We start from the raw sequence: 18,260 nt of genomic DNA, 5'->3' as shown, positions 1-18,260 counted from the left end.
CAAACACGTGTACAATTCACGCAACTCGTGAAGTTTTGCGTCCAACATCTGGAAGATGTACGCTTGCAGATCATTTTCTTTCTTGTACTGGGTACAGAAGAGTTTTAACATTGCCCTTTTCAGCGTTCCTGTTTTCATAATTTAGCATAATGTTTTTGTTTACGCTTTCTTAGAAAACTTGCACCTTTTAGTGCACGCGTTGAAAAAATTTGCTCCACACACGACACGTGGCTTTCAGAAGAATCTTGAAAAACCAAATCACAAAAAATCTTTAACCCACAATACCCTTAGGGGAGCATCAAATCTGACACGCTCCAGCTGTTCTCGAGCCTCATTTGAATGACGATCGTGGAACAGTACAATTGCTGTATTTCTTTACATATTGCCAGCGATTCCTATATTACGATCAGTGGCCACGTTGACTCTGCTGTAGGACTTCTACCGTCGTGGTGGTGACTATATTCGCACGGAGTAATTGAAGAAACAGGTAACTTTACAGGTAATCATTAAATCTTTGGAATAATAAAAATCTTTTTATTCTGAGTTGAAAAGTATGCCCTACTTTTTATAAAATTTTTATACCAGTAGGACTTTTTTCAAGCTACAGTTAGCAAGAGAATTTTTTGTGTTGGTTCGAAATTTTAAGAGGAAATAGTATGTTGCGAGTGTTATTGTTTTTAACATTTAGGGGAAATGTGACTTGGCGTGCGTAGGTTAGGTAATATAAACAATGTAATACACGTTTCATTGCCTTCATTAAAGTACAAATTACGAAAACAACAGTACAGCATGTACAATAACAAATATTTCACTTTCAGCTCTGACTGAACAAAATGAGTCTCTATTACGTACGTATGGCCAGAATATTGTGTTCTTGCCTTTACCCTTAAAAACTGTAATAAACGTTTTTGATAATCCCGAACTAGTTAAAAATCAGAAATATTTGCAGTACTTTTTTTTTCTGGAAATGCACTCGGAAATATGACTTACCATTTTTTTGCGCAAATGCAATGTGATAGAGTTGTTAGGATACGCACCTCTTTCGCACACAATCCGTTCTGATATCTCCAGTTATTGCTCAGTGATATAGGTTAAGTACACCTAGCTTGTCATTACTTCTTCTCCAAAGCCACTCGTTTCAATACGACTCGGAATAAAAGAAAGCATCAGCATTCGATTGCATATTTTGCGTAATAAATTGTTCAAAGCAGCGGTGGTAATTTAAAACTACTAGTTATACTTATTGGGCCATAAAAGAAAAAGAACGAGCGGTATAAAGACACACAAACTTTCTATGATTACGTTTGTGTAAGACAACGAAAATTGACGTTGTAAACTACAATTGCCTTAAACACAAAATGAACAATCCGGCAAATTGCGCAATAAATGCACGGAAAATGCACGTCCAAATGCAGCATTCTACGCTAATATTACCGTTAGTATGTTAGAGTCTTATGCAGCTCCGTTCACAATACAAGAACAACTAATATAAAGTTACCGTCCCCTACGAAGAAAGCTGCCTTTCCGTTGTTTCCCTTGGTCTAAAATGATTGCCACAAGCATAGGCAATATTCCATTACATTAGGAGCGGGCTGAACTTCTACGCCTAGCAACGACCATTTGTTCTCCAGTGAAATATCTTTTAGCAAGGAAAACAAGTTTCAAAAATGATCGAAAAACCTGAAATTTGAACATTTGCAAAACGATTTCTCTGAAGTTCTGACCCATCAAAACAAAATTTTATACCCTATGGCTTAACATTACGCTGCTAAACTGGATATAATTTTCTAGATGTCGAAGAGTTATTAAATGTAAATTATTTGAACCCCCAGTATATCGAAAAATGCTTGGTTTGGTAAAAAATGTTTGGGACAGTCTTAAAGCTGGACGGCAGTAATGTTCACTTGTTGCTACTGTAGTTATAAGACAAAAAGTGCTTAAAATATTTTTATATTGAAAAAGGAGAAAGGTTTGTGATTTTAACGAGGGGTTTTGTGATATTCAGCGGATTCATCCCAACGTACTCAAAATAGGTCTCGAAAAATTCGAAGGGCGCAGTCCTGTGCTTCCACAACGTTAAAACATTAGTAATGAAACACTTAGAAGTGTATAAAAAAAGCACTACCACTGCGATTGCTAAACAAGGTCATTTGGAAATCACATTGCAGGCGCTTATATTTTCCGAAGCGTGACGGAAGCAAAGGAAGTGCGGGGGTTATATTTGTTTTACAACTGTTAGGAAGACAACGCCGCATGGGAGGTTATACTGTTTTAGCGCAGAGTCATCTCTTTTCATTAAAAGGCCTGACTGATCTGCCTGTGTTTCTGTACCACTTTTGTTTACTGTAACAGCAAGTTATCAGCAAGGCCAAGTGCGTTCGTAAGAAAGAAAAACGAGAGGAGCTTGGAAAGATTTTGATAAGGACTTACGGAAAGTTGGACTTTAATGTTTCTATTTACTTTAGTATCACCAGAGCGAGTCAAAATCAGTATGTTTTTCAGGATACACTAAAGAAACCGCAATTTTGAACAGATTTTCAGGTTGCTGCTGGCCGTGATCTTTATTTTTGCTCTGAACGACATCCGCGGCGAAGCAGACGGAGTTTGCAAAAAGTATAGGGAGAGAGTGAGTATTATGTTTACCTTTATTGTAGCGCAGTGGAAAGTTTCTAGACGCGTTTGTTGTCCTTTTGTTTTCTAAGTTAATTCAGCAAAGATTATTCCCTAATGGCACACACCATATTTGGTTCAGAAAACCTAGTTTCATGTGTGCAAATAAAGTGAGCAATAGGGAAGGTGCAAAACAAATCCCATTATTGTATTTAGTGTACTTTGATTCATTCATTATTAGGTGTTATTATTGAGAAAACCACGTTGTAAATTGTAGCGTGTTGGCGGAAAAATTCCCCGCATTTCTCCGAGGGGAAGATTGTGAAAGTGCGAATGCACGATTCGAATTTGCGCGGTTCGGTAATGTTCGCGAAAGAGAGATCACACACACACACACACACACACACACACAACTGCAAAGAAAGAAAGATGCATTTATTCACAGACACCTATTTGTGTTGTCGTTGTACTTGATTGCTAGAGCGTATCTCAGCTTTGAAAGTTCGTGTCAGTACTCCTTTAAGCAGGTGCATTAGCCCTTCTCACGCCCGATTCTTGGCCAATCCCCCACGTGGGTATGTGCCATGTCAGCGGCCAGGCAGCGCGCGCCCATCTCCCTCCGTTGCCAAGGAAGACGAGGAGATTCCTGGCCAATCCCCCACGTGGGTACGTGCCATGTCAGCGGCCAGGCTGCGCGCGCCCATATCCACGTGCGCGGACATCGCCGGTGGACGCAGGTTCAGGGTTGTTTAAGAAGTGCATTCCCACTTAAAAAGATCTGACAAACCATACTTGAGGGAAACAGACGTGTACAAAATATGTCGACGGACTGACGGACACTTTGGTGGCAACTGCCTCAGGGTAACAGCTTTACCAGACGGGTATAACACCATCAGTAACGTGTTTATTCGGCGGCAGTTCACATTGGTTATGTTTGGAGCAGCTCTGGTTGCTCTGAAAGATATTTGGTGTAAGAAGAAGTGTTGCTTGCTCGATTATGGGTGGAGGGATGACACGATCTCAAATTTTAACACAAAAATCACTGGGCCATAACAAGAAAATAATTTCTTCTCGTCTGAGAGCCGACGCTTTGTTGTAGAGGAATTGCGAAATGGATGAAGGCCCTTGGAAAGGCGAAATCACGTATGCCTTCTAAGTCGATCATTACGTGTAATATGATGTCAGCGGGTTGCTAGGATTGCAGTTCACTCACCCTGAGAGCGCGCCATCTTCATGAAAGTCCTGGTGTGGTGAATCGACGAAAGGCGGAAGACACAGTCATGCCTCCAGATATTTCCTGCTAGATTTGTAGATGAAGCCAACATCGAGTACACACAGGGGCACATCCAACGCTCAATACGGCCAGAATGGTTCTTCATTTTCGCAAGCCATTATACAAAATGAAGAGTTGCTTAAACCGTATTGTCTAATATAAACATACGACCGAAATATGGGTAACAAGTGTTATAATAGCCACGGCTCTTTGGAGGAATCTGACGCGATTTTCTGCCTTGGGTCAGGTTACGGCTTCTGTATACGAATAGTTCCTCACGGCTGCTATATTTTTAATAGCGAAGTGGCATTTGGTTGAATATTTCATGAAAAAAGGAATGGTAACGTGGCGTAGTGATGTGGAGAGAGCATCGTGTAGCGCGGGGGAGAGCAAACTCCAGGCACACTGCAGCGCAAAGGGGAGAGCGTGTGCGGGAGCAGAGCGCATGTGGGCAGATTCTAGGAGCGGATGAGAAGGGGACAGCCGACTAGACAGGGCACGCATATATATGAATGCCCTTTATGGTGGCGTCTCGAATGTTCCTAAAATTGCTAAAGTCGCCTGCATTCCCAAAGAAGGCGCCCTGCGTGAGCGCCAGCGACGCTGTGCGCTCACACAGGCGTAATAAAAGAAGAATATGCTGCATTTGTATAGCTGGGTAAAGAGTAGTTTTTTTATTAGGGAAAACTATCAGCTTCGCTGTAAGCATCGGCGTTTCAAACATTAAGGCAGAGACTCTGGGCCACTTTTTGATGGCTTTGGCACACACGCGTTCATCAATGGTGACTGTGCGCTTTTTGTATCGGCATTTTTGTCGAAATGACCGACCACAAACTGGCTTTGCAGCGTTGTTGCTATTCACGGAAGGTTCTGGCTCCACGTAGTCCCAGCTGAAAAGTGCGCTGCATTTTGTCAACCACGTAGATGGCCCTTGAGTAATTTGCTAAAAGGAGGCGCAGGTAGTCGCGCCGTCTCAGAAATCTTCGTGTGTCATGTTTATATTTAGGAATAAAAAGTTTTCAATTTTGAAGGTTTTCTCCGGGTCGGGCAGCATCCCGTCGGCGTTGTCAATGTGGTTGAAATTATAACCTTATAAGAAAAGTGGCGCATTTTGGGTTTGTGCGTTAGGCTTGATTTTAGAATGCCCTCTACGACTGACTCAAATATGTTAAGGGCTCATCGAAGATACGTGGAACGATATGAGCATCGATAACGTATTTAACAAAGGTGTGACATTTTCAATGGCTGGCATTGTGTCCATACCTTGTCGAAATGTTGTTGGTGGCATTTGAGTACAACGATCTCCTCGTGGGCGGCCTGGCAGGCTGGTCCACTAACAATAAAACTCGTCGTTCTCGAGTCTTATATAAAGGATGCTTTCCTCCACAAACAATATTGTATGACGGTATTCTTTGATCTGCAAAAAACGTACGATACCACGTGGCGGTATGGCATCCTAAGCTACCTGAAGTCGTTTGGCATGTCGGGAAACATTATGAACACACTTGCCAGCTACTTGTCTCAAAGAACTTTTCGTGTGCGGGATGGAACTGCACTCTCTAAGGTTCATGTGCGGGAAAAATGAGTGCCGCAAGGTGGAGTTTTAAGTTGCACCCTTTTTTTTGGAAAAATGAATTCCCTTAGGAAGGCGCTGCCACCGTCGATTTCCTGTTCAATCTATGTACACGACGTTCAACTCTCTTTTAAATCCTGTAATCAACGACAGAGTGATAAAGCATTCGATGCTGATTGATGAGATTTGGGCAATGATTCAGAGGGAAATTTTCAACACGTATTAAATGAGAAGGCGGCTCTATGAACTCTGTGTTTTTGCAGACTTGAATAGGCGTGTCGCGAAGGTTAAATTGGTTATCAATGTGCATGCGTGTGTTTTTGGCTTGAAATGAAATGGCTTTTGCCTTGCGGGCGTTTATTTTGAGAATTTTAGTTTTAGACCAATCCCAAAGTTTCTCATGCCGTTTCTAGGCTTAACCACTATATTTAGTACTTCTCGAAGATACAAATATTATGGTGTCAAACGCGTAACGAATAAAGGTATTTTTATCAATTTTAGCCAAATCAGTAAAAAAACAGAATTTGCCCCAAAATGGATCCGTGGTGCCCCCCAGATGAAAATATCGAAGAAGATAACAGCCTGTATCCCAATGCACCAAAATGTTTTCAAAGCTCAGGCGATATTTCACAGGGTTGCAAGCTAGCCTGTGTTGGAGTAATTCCTGGGCTTGACCCCGCACGGGACACATTGAGCATTCTTGGTGACGGTGTTGGCGACACCGCGGACCCTGAGCCTCCATACATAAGCTGGGTCCAAAACTGGCGACGTGTGTTTAAGGTGAATTGTAGAAACCTCAAACGGTGCCCGTTGGATCCGAGGTCAGGCTCCGGCGGACGGGCTCCCGGTCTGTTTACCAGGATGGGAGCTCCGGGACCACTTCAGCTATCAGAGTAAGGCTGACGAAGAATGCACCCGGTGCCCTTTTAACCCTTTAACCCCCCTTCCCCGAACGTCATACGCCCCCGAAAAGGGGCTGCACCGAAGTTTCTTTGCTCGGAAATCTAACAACTATCCTCGATTCATCATGATGGAATTGGTAGACCCAACAAAAGCTCTTGCTTCACAGTCGGTATTTCTTATTTCAAGATTTTTTGAGATTATCGTTGGAGAATTGTACAAGGCCCAAAAACATCGAACCGGTGAAATCCTTATCGAGGTGCATAGCCAGGATCAGGCCAGTAAGCTTCATGTGCAAACCAGCATCGCAGATCTGGCCATCCGAGTCACGCCCCACCGCAGCATAAGCAGCTCTCAGGGCATGGTCTCGGACTATGACCCACTGAATGAAACTGAAGCCGACTTGCTGGAGGGCCTTCGTGGCCAGGGTGTAACAGCGGTCAGAAGAATACCTGTACAAATAGACGATAAACACATACCAACAGAAGCACCTCATCCTAACGTTTCGTGCATCCTAACCAATACAGGTTTGGTGCGATGTCCAGTCCGGTCTTACATCCCGAACACGCGGCGCTGTTTTAAGTGCCAATGTTTTGGGCACGGCACAGCCTCCTGTCGCGCCAAAATACGTGCGCGAAATGCGCCCAGCACGACCACCCGTCTGAAAAGTGTAACACGCAACAGCGTATTTGCGGAAACAGCCACGGTCTACACGCGGACTACTCCAAGAAATGTGAAAAATTTCAACTCGAAAAGAAAATTATAAACATCAAGGCCACTGAAAACATCACCTTCTCAAATGCGCGGAAAAGGTTCGCCTCCTTCCATCTGGGCAGGTACGCCGACGCAGCTCGCCGGGGGGCGGAGCGGCGTCTAGTTTTGTCAGGGACCCAGTACCGTGAGTCGGACTTGGTCCCACAAACCCCACCCCCCCTCCTTGGTTTGACTCTTGCAGCCCAACGCGACTCCGCACCGCTCGCTGAGCCAGCAGCGGCAGTGATGGCATCCACGTCCGGTGGGGATGCTACTGCAACCACTCTTTTCTCCTCTCCATGAGCCCAAAGCACACCCGAGGGCCCGAAGGACATTGACACGGAAGAAACCACTTTATTTCCCACCCCCGCCGCACCGGCTGTGCCACCCGGGGCGCTCCTGACGCCCTCGGCCGTCGCGACTCCATCGAAGGGCAGCGGGAAGGTTGCAAAGTTCAAGGGGTCTGCTCCGCCAGCCACCCTTTCAAAATCTGATGAGGACATTGATGTGGGACCTTTCCTGTCTGCTTCGCAGCGGAAGGAGCAGGTTCCTTTATCAAAACATCCCGAGAAGATTAAAAAACCTCTCCCAAGAGTGCAAGCCCCGAAAGACCTCACATAAACAGTCACACTCCAGTATCTTTAACACATCATAATAGGAAGACAAAATATAGTTCAATGGAACACAAGAGGCCTGCTGAATAACCTTGATGACGTGTATAAGATTCTGCATGCTAATCAACCAAGTTTAATGTGTGCCCAAGAAACAAATTTAAATTCTAATCAATCAAAGTTCTTAAATAGCTGTATTGTATTGAGAAAGGATAGGGTGGGCTGCACACACTCTTTGGGTGGTGTAGCCATAATAGCCCGGAAATCTCTAGCAAGCCACCCTATCGCTTTCAACACCGTCCTTGAGGCTGAAGCAATACGCACAATAACTTTTAATATGTTGATAATGGTATGCTTCGTTTACATTCCTCCTGATTATGCACTTTCAATCTCTGACTTCGAGGCGCTGGTCGACCAGCTGCCCGAACCATACATCTTAACAGGTGACCTTATAGCGCACAACTCTCTTTAGGATCTCCTCGCACAGATGCCCGAGGTCGCCTGATAGAGAAATTCCTTACATCTTCAGGAGCATGGCTCTTCATCAAACTTAGGCCCACAGACGTTATTATAGGACACAACACACACTCACATCTTGACTTGTCTATTGGCTCCACAGTTCTCTTTTCTCTTCTCGAGTGGGATGTGGGCACTGACCCAAATGGTAGTAACCACTTACCCACCCCACTAACTTACATAGGTAAAGGCCCATGCAGTCCATCTTCCCAAAACAGGTTCGATAAGGCAAAAGCGAACTGGAACACACATTCTGAGACATCCAAACTGCACCACACATCCATACGACATCAGAACGTTGAAGATACTACCCAACGTCTCACGGTGCACATCCTCGACGCCGCCAAAAAGTCTATTCCTCACGCTTCTGTTGCCCCGTGCTACCAGAGGAGGCCGTGCTGGATTGAGGACTGTAGGCGGGCGCGAGAAGCCCACAACAAAGCACGGGGTATCCTTCGTCAGTACCCCAAGTCGGCTAACCTTATTTTGTTGAATCGGGCCAAGGCGTTAGAAAACCGTGTGCGCCGTGAGGAAAAACGAGAGAGATGGAACACCTTCTTGACATCCATAAATTCTTACACAGACACACACAAAGTCTGGACACGAATACATAAACTAACAGGACAAAAAACACATAGCCTGCCCCTGGTTAGTACAACAGGGTACACACTGAAAGATCAGCCTCACACACTCGCACTACACTTCGAAGACGTGTCCAGTTCAGCACACTACAGAAACACTTTCATTAAAAACAAAACATCTGTAGAAAAGAAGTCCCGGCGTGAAAACAAGGCGCACACTTCTTGCAATTCTCCTTTTTCAATTCATGAGGTGAAGGCTGCTCTGAGCACATGTAAGCTTTCAGCTCCTGGTGCAAACAATCACATACACCATGATACAACACCTACACCCAGACACTCTTGAAACAGTGCTACATCTATACAACAAATCGCTTTCGGAGCACGTTCCTCGCTCTTGGAGGGAGGCCGTAGTAGTGGTTTCCTGAAGAAAGGAAAGGACCCTTCCCCTCCCGGTAGCTATTGGCCCATCGCCCTTACAAGCGGCCTGTGCAAGCTCCTCGAATAGATGATATACAGGAGACTCGTGTACTTTGTTGAGTACAACGGTCTTCTAGATAGCTGCCAGGCTGGCTTCAGGGCAGGGCAATCCACTAATGATCAACTTACATAAAGGCTGCTTTCGTCCATAAACAATATGTATGACGGTATTGTTTGATCTGGAAAAAGCGTACAATACCGCGTGGCGGTAAGGCTTCCTAAGCGAACTAAAATCCTTCGACATGTCGGGTAACATGATGAACACACTTGCCAGCTACTTGTCTGAAATAACCTTCGGTGTGTGAGTTGGAACTGCAGTCTCAACGGTTTATGTGCAGGAAAATGGAGGGCCACAAGGTAGAGGTTTAAGTTGCACCCTTATTTTATGAAAATGAATTTTCTTAGGAACGCACTGCCACCGTTGATTTTCTGTTGTTTTTTTTTGTAGACGACGTTCAACTGTCTTTTAAATCCCGTAACTTGTCTGTCTGTGAGCGCCAAGTCCATCTTGGTGTTAACAAGCTAGCCGGCTGGGCTGATAGAAATGTTTTTATACTTAATCCGGGGAAGTGCACCTGTGTTTTGTGTTCCAAAAGGCGTGGCATCCGGCGAGATCCAGGCATTCAACTCAATGGTGTCTCGATTCCTGTCGAAAAGGAACACAAGTTTTTAGGTATTATCTTCGACGAAAAGCTCACATTCATCTCACACATAAAACACTACAACAGAAATGCTTAAAAACCATGACTATCCTGAAGGTTCTCTCGCACATTTCTTTTGGAGCTGACAAACGGCTTCTTCGTGTTTTCACCAGCTTTTTAGGTTCCTGATTACACTAGGGTAGTGATGTTTTTGGGTCAGCAAGTAAAACGTCCCTCAAAATGCTGTACCCAGTGCTCCATCTGGGGCTCCGCCTGGCGTCTGGCGCCTTCCGGTCTAGTCCTGTTGAAATTCTGTATGTAGAGTGCTACAAGTGGAACCTACAACGTCAGCAAGCATACACAGATCTTTTTTATGCTGTTAAAATTTCATCCTTGCTCACTATCCTTTTAATTCTGTTTTCTATGATACATTCATGACTGAACTCAATTTAAATTGACCATCGTTCTCTGCGCCCTTCTCTTACAGATTTAGAGAGGAAGGGTCAGATCTTGCTGTCTCCTTTTTAAACGCCATCCAATCTTTTGTAACAGATTTTACGGCACCATGGCATATCCGCCCCTTTGTCATGAGACACATCTTTTATACATATAGATAAAAACCGAGCCCCCATATGTGCAATTCTGCCGTACTTCTTGTATTTGCAGCAGAAGTATCAATGTTCTGAATTTTTTACGGACGCCTCTAGAACTGCCAGCTCTGGGTCGTGCGCGGTGCATGGACCCGGCCTTACTGTCACTAAAACGCCTAATAGTTGTACTAGTATCGTTACGGCAGAGGCGTATGGTGTACTTCTTGTTGTTATTCATATACTTCAAAGCCGCACCCCACTTTTTATTATATATACAGATCCCCTCAGTGCAGGGCGGGCAGTGTCGTCTACAAAGTCTTCCAAAAACCATGTCGTCAATCTCATTGTCAATGGTATTATTATCTGTGTAGGTCCAAAAATTTCAACTGGTCCTCTGCTCTGTCCTTGGCCACTGTGGTATAGCTGTTAACGAAGCAGCGCATCGGATGGCTGCTGCTGCTACACTCTTGAATACAGCAGACATAACCACATTACCCTACAGCGACGTGAAACCACACATCAGACAACAACTTCGCAAAACCTGGCAAACACACTGGAGTGAACAAACAGAAGAGTTTCACGTAAACCAACCTATACTTGGGACCATACACCACCGACACACGCAATAGATACACTGATGGAGCCTTGGCTAGAAAACGGATAGGGCACACACATGACACGCATTCGCACTTACTCACTACATGTCAAAGACCTCTGTGCAGCAGGTTCAAAGATGCCCAATCTATGATCCACATCCTCATACAATGTAAGGCACTCGACATTACACGATGCAAACACTTCCCACTATTCCACACACGACATATTCCACCACACCCGTTATACTTCTTCGGAGACGATGTTATGTTTTGTGTTCAGCGCACCATTAGGTTCCTATCAGAAGTTAACTTCTTACAACTCGTCTCATACCACCCATAGTTTTACCCCTGGTTCTATACACCAACCACCTTATTTATCTTTTAACGACTCCTGTTTTTCACCCTGGCGATTTACACCAGTCGTGCTCATATATTTAACTTATTTTATTTTGTGTTCCCTCCTTATCAAATAGCTTTGGATTGGGGGCTCTTTGCTCATGTCGGCTTTTCGCCAATAAACTCAAACCATCTTCATCATCATCAATTCGTGGCTTGAGAAATACAACGCCTTTCTGAAGGCTGCGAAGATCGCCAGTGTAAGCTCACTTTTATGAGCATTTCTTTTTAGCATTTCTTTCATAGTAGCAACGCCGTTTCAGTCGATAACACCAAGTACAAGTTATGTCATCGTTCTGTCATGGTGTCTTTTTATTAAAAAGTGTTTGATCTTAAAAATGTTTTCTTCACATTTAGAAAAAAAAAACCCGAGGTAAACAGACTGCTGTGTAGCTGCTGACATTATTTTTCTCACCACATTAAAATTACCGGTACTTCATCCGTGTAATTGCACAAACAAACCAGCTTGGTTCCAAAATCATATTAACAATATGTGCAAGATGCGCAACACGAGCATCAACCATAGGCTACACCAGAGAAAGTTGAAGACCATATACTTCGGTGGCCCGTTTGCTTTTTAACGCAATGAACATGCGGTAGAATTTCGTAGTAGTTTTGGGGGAGGAAATACGGCGTTAATTGGCTGGTATGAATTTTGAGAGCGATTTGATGTTGTCGGAGGTAGACTCGAGTTGACGAATTTCGCAATCAAAGAATCTGCTAGGGCTACTTCTGCTAGCTTTGAATTTTTTACTTGAAGCCTTTTCAAGATTTTATTAGCAATCTTGCCAATATTCGTACTGTTTTGTTCTTTATTGTGCACTAAGGAATGTTCATGGTACATCGACTTTGCCTTTCTTCATTCCGAAATAATTGTGTTGCTATATTTTTAGAATTCAGCCAGCTATAAGGAATCTCACGTGTAAAAACGCGGCTTTTAAAGTTACGTTTTTACGGACCACATTTGTTTGATAGGTCAATTTCAAAGGATTCCGAATTTTTTTCCCCCTTCACTGTTTAAAAAAAATGTTTTATATAACCGAAAGAATGTATAAAAAATTTCTCCATATGAGTACTTTGCCCTGGTCCTATTTTATATTGTTGAGAAGTTCTTCTCCAGTACACGCAACCGAAAGGCGTTCATCTTAGCCTTTTAAAATGACCTATATTTAAACTGAGGAGATCTCCAAGTCTGCGTTGATTTCGTATATGTGTTAGCACAAAATGTTGGGCCATGATCGCTACTTTTGAACCATGTCTTGAGACCTGATAGCGAAAACATCAACAAGGAAATTGTTGGTCTGTGTCACTTCATTGGGCAGAGGCAGTGGGGTTTAGAACCGGCATGCGCGAATTTTTATGGTAAAATGCCGTGGAAGAATGTGGTCTTATATCAAATTTATGTTTGAGTCGCCCGCGTCAAGTTCGTTGTATTGCTTTAGCCTTATGTAGTCAAGTAACTGTCTCATAAACCGCAAGAACGCACGTTAGTTGAGTAACGAAGGACAAAAAATAACGGTAAAAATTTTGCTTTTGTGTTGCAACTACTGTATTTTTAAATCAGAAGTACAACACTTCAATTGTGTGCTACCTTCACAAGGCATACGGCGGCGAACATGCCTCAGTTCACCGCCACCGCGTAAATTAGCTCGAAAATAAAGTAGTATTTATAACCTTGAAGAACTAGCATGTCGCAATCATCTGATAGCACGTGTCTGCAAACATGAGGTCGTTAAAAAATAAATTTATATGACTAAGGAGTACAAAAACTTCACCTTTTCTACACAATGGAGAACTTTCGTAAAAGTAGTGCCTGAGGTTGCACATTTTGCGCAGGAAAGAAATCGTAGTTGTTCTGAAAACGCGAGTTTCTTGCTATGCATGGTGATTGGGTTTTTAGTTGCCAGGTAGATTTCAGCAGGGCTGAACAATTTTTGGTTATGTCAGCGTCAGTCGGAATGCGAATCCTATCGGTGTCTTTCAGTTTGCGTGAAACTCTCTCGTCATTCCTAATCAAGAAAAATCGTCATCAGCATTCGTCTTTCTTGATTATAGCTTATGCTAGGAGTAGCTTCGATTTTGGGCAAAGATGTTCATTTGGAAAACACTGTGGTTCATCCGAGATTCCAATCAGGATGTTCTTTCCAATCAATTTGCGGGATATCTTTACAATTCAATCGATTTTGCAGTATTTGTAAATATAACGTCATAGTTCGACTTCCAAGCCTCCCGATTTGGACCCGATGACCCGCGTCCACGTCTCCGGCGGCTCTGGTTTCGCCTATCAAATCAGCTATCTGACTGACCAGCTCATCATTGTCTACGTTTTACTTTTGAGGGACTCCTCGAACTGATAAGTTTGCCGCCACTAGTGCTGCTCACGCTCAAAAACACTGTTTCAAATTATACGGTGCTACGAATTTATTCCGTGCATATGGTCTATCGTTCATTTATTTTTTGTTGCTTATTACAATACCTTCAGGGCATAGAGGGCTCTCGTGAGAAAAGAGGTAATACACGTTGAGGTAATACATGGCTGCCTTGAACGATAAAGGATATGTGATGCTTTCGATAAAAGCGGGCAGTTGGTTGCATTCCGGCGGTGGCTTTGATACAAAGGTGTTGAAGCACACGCTGGTGCGGCAGAATGGCACTGCAAGCATGAATGTGTTGTAAATGCGTGAGGAAACGTATGAAGGATAAGTAAAAAGGTCGCGCTTGACGTCACTTTAAGTAGAATAGATTTGATAAGAAAGGTACAATCCGGCTGTTTTTCTTGTTACTGAAAGGTCAGGTACTTCCTTTTTATTGAATATACACTTGGGGTTAAAGAGAAGTTGCACACAACAATAATGACGGCACGGTTCCGAACATATTCAAGTGGGTTAGAAAGAAAAAAATTAATGAGATAATAAATAGGAGAGGCACATTCTACTTTAGATCTGACGAGGGATTCGTATAACAGTAGTTTTAAAAAATTAGTCGCAAGGAAAAAGTTACGGCGCAAGAACCCGAACACGCCATTTGCGTTCCTGGTTACGTGATCAACATGCGTTTGCCACAAGAGCCTAATGGTTATGTGACCAGAACGTTTGTAAATTTTAACAGCGTAGAGACTGCAAAGATTTTGTAGGTAAGTTGAAGCTTGCTGTTGTTGCCTTTGGTCCAATTCGCATATCTTTGAATTTATGCACATTCATTGTCATTAACCAATCTTCCCACTTAAAAGAAGCGCTGCTTTGTACTATCTGATAGGCTGAGCCGTCATTATTTTTAGTTATTCATCGGTAAATTACGCAATCGTTTGCGCATAGTCGCTTTGAAAAAGCGTTGTTGTTCGCTAAAACGCTAAGGTATATTAAGAAATGAAGGGGCCCAACAAAGAACATAGTGATACACCGGAAGGTACAGGGAACGCAGGTGAGTTGTAATTGTTATTAGAAATGTTCTTGGCTGCAATATGCAGGGCGTTTTTATTCCATATCCGGATGTGATAATTATATAAAGTTTACCTAATTTTTATATTAGGAGGCAGTTCAACACGGTATCAAAGGCTTTTTCATAGTAAAAAATGATGCAGTGAATGCAGGCGGCGTTTGTAAAAGATGCTCCCGTGGTGCTGAACAGAAAACAGGTCATTTGTAACAGTAGACATTGGGTTCAGAAGAGTGACCTTTCATAAAGCCATGCTGATGTTTGTTGAGAACACTTTTTGAGTCATGACGGGAAGCCTAAAGTTGCAGATAAAGTGCAGTATGCATGTTCGTTGACTCCGGCCAGACATTTTGGTTACAGTCAAATCTAAGAGATTAGCAGAAATTGGATTGACGCGCACCGAATGACGCGGATCGAATATCTGGGTTAAAATAAGTTCATCTTTAATGGTAACCAATGGAGCCGTCTGAGACGAGTTCGAAACAGATAGCGTAGGGACGGAACCCCAACAAGCATAAACAAAGTTGAACTAGCCAAGAAAAAAACGGGAATTCTGGAAGCGTACGCTTAGTTTATTTAAATATCGTGTAAGAGAATTACGAGAGCGATAGCACCCGCACACAACCACATCCTATGAAGTGTAACCCGTTCGCACACAAATTGAAGGTGGCCCACAATGTGTATAAATTGAGATTGTATTTCGTGTGAGCAAGGAATCAAGACACCGCCACCTTTTCGTGACGGATTTTAAATTCCTTCGCACAGTGAATACTTTCATAATCAGGAATTTTAGTCGAAAAGCATGCTTAGTTTAGCAGAACGTTATCAGCGTTGCAGTCATGAATGACTGACGAGAATTCTTTGTGCTTCTGAATTGCACTACGGATGTTTGTAAAAAGCTCAAGGTTGGTTATTTATAGCATATACATAGCTCAAGGTTGGTTTTCAGACTGGGATTGCTACTGCCAGCTGCTGGCGTTATAAAATTATGGGAGGGGGCGAGCAATATTTATCATTTCTCTTTTTCAGGAGTTCTGTTCCTGACCGTTCAACTTCAAACTACCGTTTTATTCTCCAAATAGCCCATAAAAATGGATGCTCACTTCTTTTTTCTTATTTCAATATAGAACTCGCGGAGATCACTTCGGTTCTTCCAAAACAGCGCCAAAGACGAGGACCAAGAAAGAAGGCATAGATATGCGCTGACAAACAACTGAGCGTAATTTATTGCAGCTTGCTTATAAATAGGGTTGTCTCACACAAAATACATTACAACAAAACCAGAAAATGTACACAACCATGAGAAGACGTAATTACATCTTGTCATACTTAAACACCCATTGAGGTAATTTATCTCTTTTAGTGTTAAAGCAACCGATGGCCTACTGACGAATTTTTATTTCTTTATCGCAATGTCGAATGCTTCGTGTATCTCCCTCGTGTCCGTATCTGTGTACCTTTTCAAAATGGCGCAGCCATCCAGACGGGCACGCAGCCGCATGATGAGCAATGAAGTGCAAGACTACATTTGAGATTGTGTGCTGTCGTCATCTTGCATATGTACAAATTGTTTCCGGAAGAATTCATGCGGGGGGGAAAATACGTGGGGAGGTTTCTCTGGACCAGGTCCGCCTCCGTCTTTAGTGAGCTTTCGGTGCATCGCCCTTACGTTTTGGCGTAATGCTCAGTTCGATAGACAACCCTAGCTGCCCCGGTGTACCAAAGCCTCAAATTGTATGTTTGTGTTCGGTAGCGCCGCTTTCACCAGCAAAAAAAAAACAATGGCTTGGAGCCGTCTTTGAGTTCGCTGCAAAGTAGCTACTACAATCACGTCGGCTACATCGCTTAGAGAACACTTTGCTTTAAAACTTGAGGCGTTACACCCAAGGTGAGCCCAGAGTGCGGCGGAAAGCGCGCCCATACCCCGCTACCGTCATCTGCTTTGGTTTTCCTCCAATGCAAAGGTCGTCTGTAAACACGCTGGCTGACCGGACACTCCCCAGTTGCACTTTGGTAAACCTAAAGTCTCTACCGAGATTCAGGTGGTGATTCTAGTATTCCTGTTGTGTACGGTTGTCGAACAATGACGCGATTTTCAGTCAAGTTGTTGTCATTTCTGGCCTATGCGTTTAGGGCCAGGAAGCTGTGAATATAGTGTGTAAACAATATTAGCGGGTATTTTGGTTTGTTTATGAAGCCCTTCCTGTCTACATGGCGAGAAAAATGTTCTGTTACCATTTTGAGTGCCGTGTTTTATTTATGATGTTCTTTCGACTGTGTTGTTGCTACAATTGCAATGCTTCAGCCAAAAGTTTAAACAAAGTGTAACGTAGTGCGAATGAGGATTTTTGGTTAGTCGAAACAGCCTCCACACTGAAGATTTTCTCTTTATTGCATCATCGGCCATACGCCAAATTTTTTACCGTCTCGCAAACCTCATATGTTGAGGTTTAGCTTTAAATATCAAAACATTGGTTTATCTTTCTGTTTTGAATTGCGACAGCTTGCCCTCAGCGTAAGTGGAAGTTTTAAAGGTACAACCTTGCGTGACACTCCCTAAATCACCTAGGACTTTAAGTTGATCACCGTTACTAGGTTATTTTACCCACAATTCCTTGTGTAACAAACTCCACTTTTATTTGGAGTTTTTCCGCAGTGTTGTTATCTGTGATGCACTGTGCTTTTCAGCATGCAGCCCAAGTGCAATTTATGATACTGTTTTAGCAAGATATTTTACATCTGATGATTAGTGTTATTTCTAAATACTAGAACAATCATCAATAATGAAAAACTAGTGTGTAAACTTGCAGTTTGCCCACAAATACTGAAACTCAAATCATCGCACCTTTATAAGGTATTTTTATTCTGAACTAGATGTATATTTGTATTCCTAGTTGATGCTTGACGTTGAGTATTTGTTGAGTATATTTTTTGTGCTTGACGTGGTTTTTTTGCAGTGTAATTATCAGTGGGAGTGCTGTGACTATTTATGGTGCAACAAGAACTACGGCGTGAATCGATGCCTTTACCTAACGCCGAATTAACAGCGTGCAGTTGTGCTAAATAAACGGCTGTTTTGTTCAACAATACTACTCAGGCTCATGGCTTTGTTTTACTAATTTGAAAGTCTGCGCTTCCCAAACAATTTCCTACATTGTGGTCAACACAACACTGGCGCAAAGCGAAGTTTTGTTGGGAGCTTACGTCTCCGCATGGTGTATTTCGTACTTCGCAAAAACTTTTACTAAAACGTGCGTGCTTGCAGAATGACGAGAAATTCACACACAGGAATGAAAAAAAATTTGAAC

At 43.0% G+C, this 18,260-nt stretch overlaps 1 long non-coding RNA gene across 2 annotated transcripts; it reads left to right on the top strand.

The window, feature by feature from the left end:
• Positions 1 to 371: 371 nt before the first annotated feature.
• On the top strand, positions 372 to 18,024 carry LOC144141931 (uncharacterized). Of its 2 annotated transcripts, none has more exons than XR_013316756.1 (4): positions 372 to 499; positions 819 to 848; positions 2,534 to 2,626; positions 17,910 to 18,024. It is a non-coding gene; the product is annotated as an uncharacterized LOC144141931 (long non-coding RNA). The 2 variants fall into 2 exon arrangements; XR_013316757.1 differs by lacking the exon at positions 17,910 to 18,024 and adding an exon at positions 7,312 to 7,933.
• The last annotated feature ends 236 nt before the right edge of the window (positions 18,025 to 18,260 follow it).

The sequence above is a fragment of the Haemaphysalis longicornis genome, unplaced genomic scaffold, assembly GCF_048455015.1.
Source record: "Haemaphysalis longicornis isolate Haplotype H1 unplaced genomic scaffold, Haemaphysalis longicornis Haplotype H1 scaffold_6, whole genome shotgun sequence".
NCBI classification, from domain to species: Eukaryota; Metazoa; Arthropoda; class Arachnida; order Ixodida; family Ixodidae; genus Haemaphysalis; species Haemaphysalis longicornis.
This window is presented reverse-complemented; position numbering and strand designations above follow the sequence as displayed.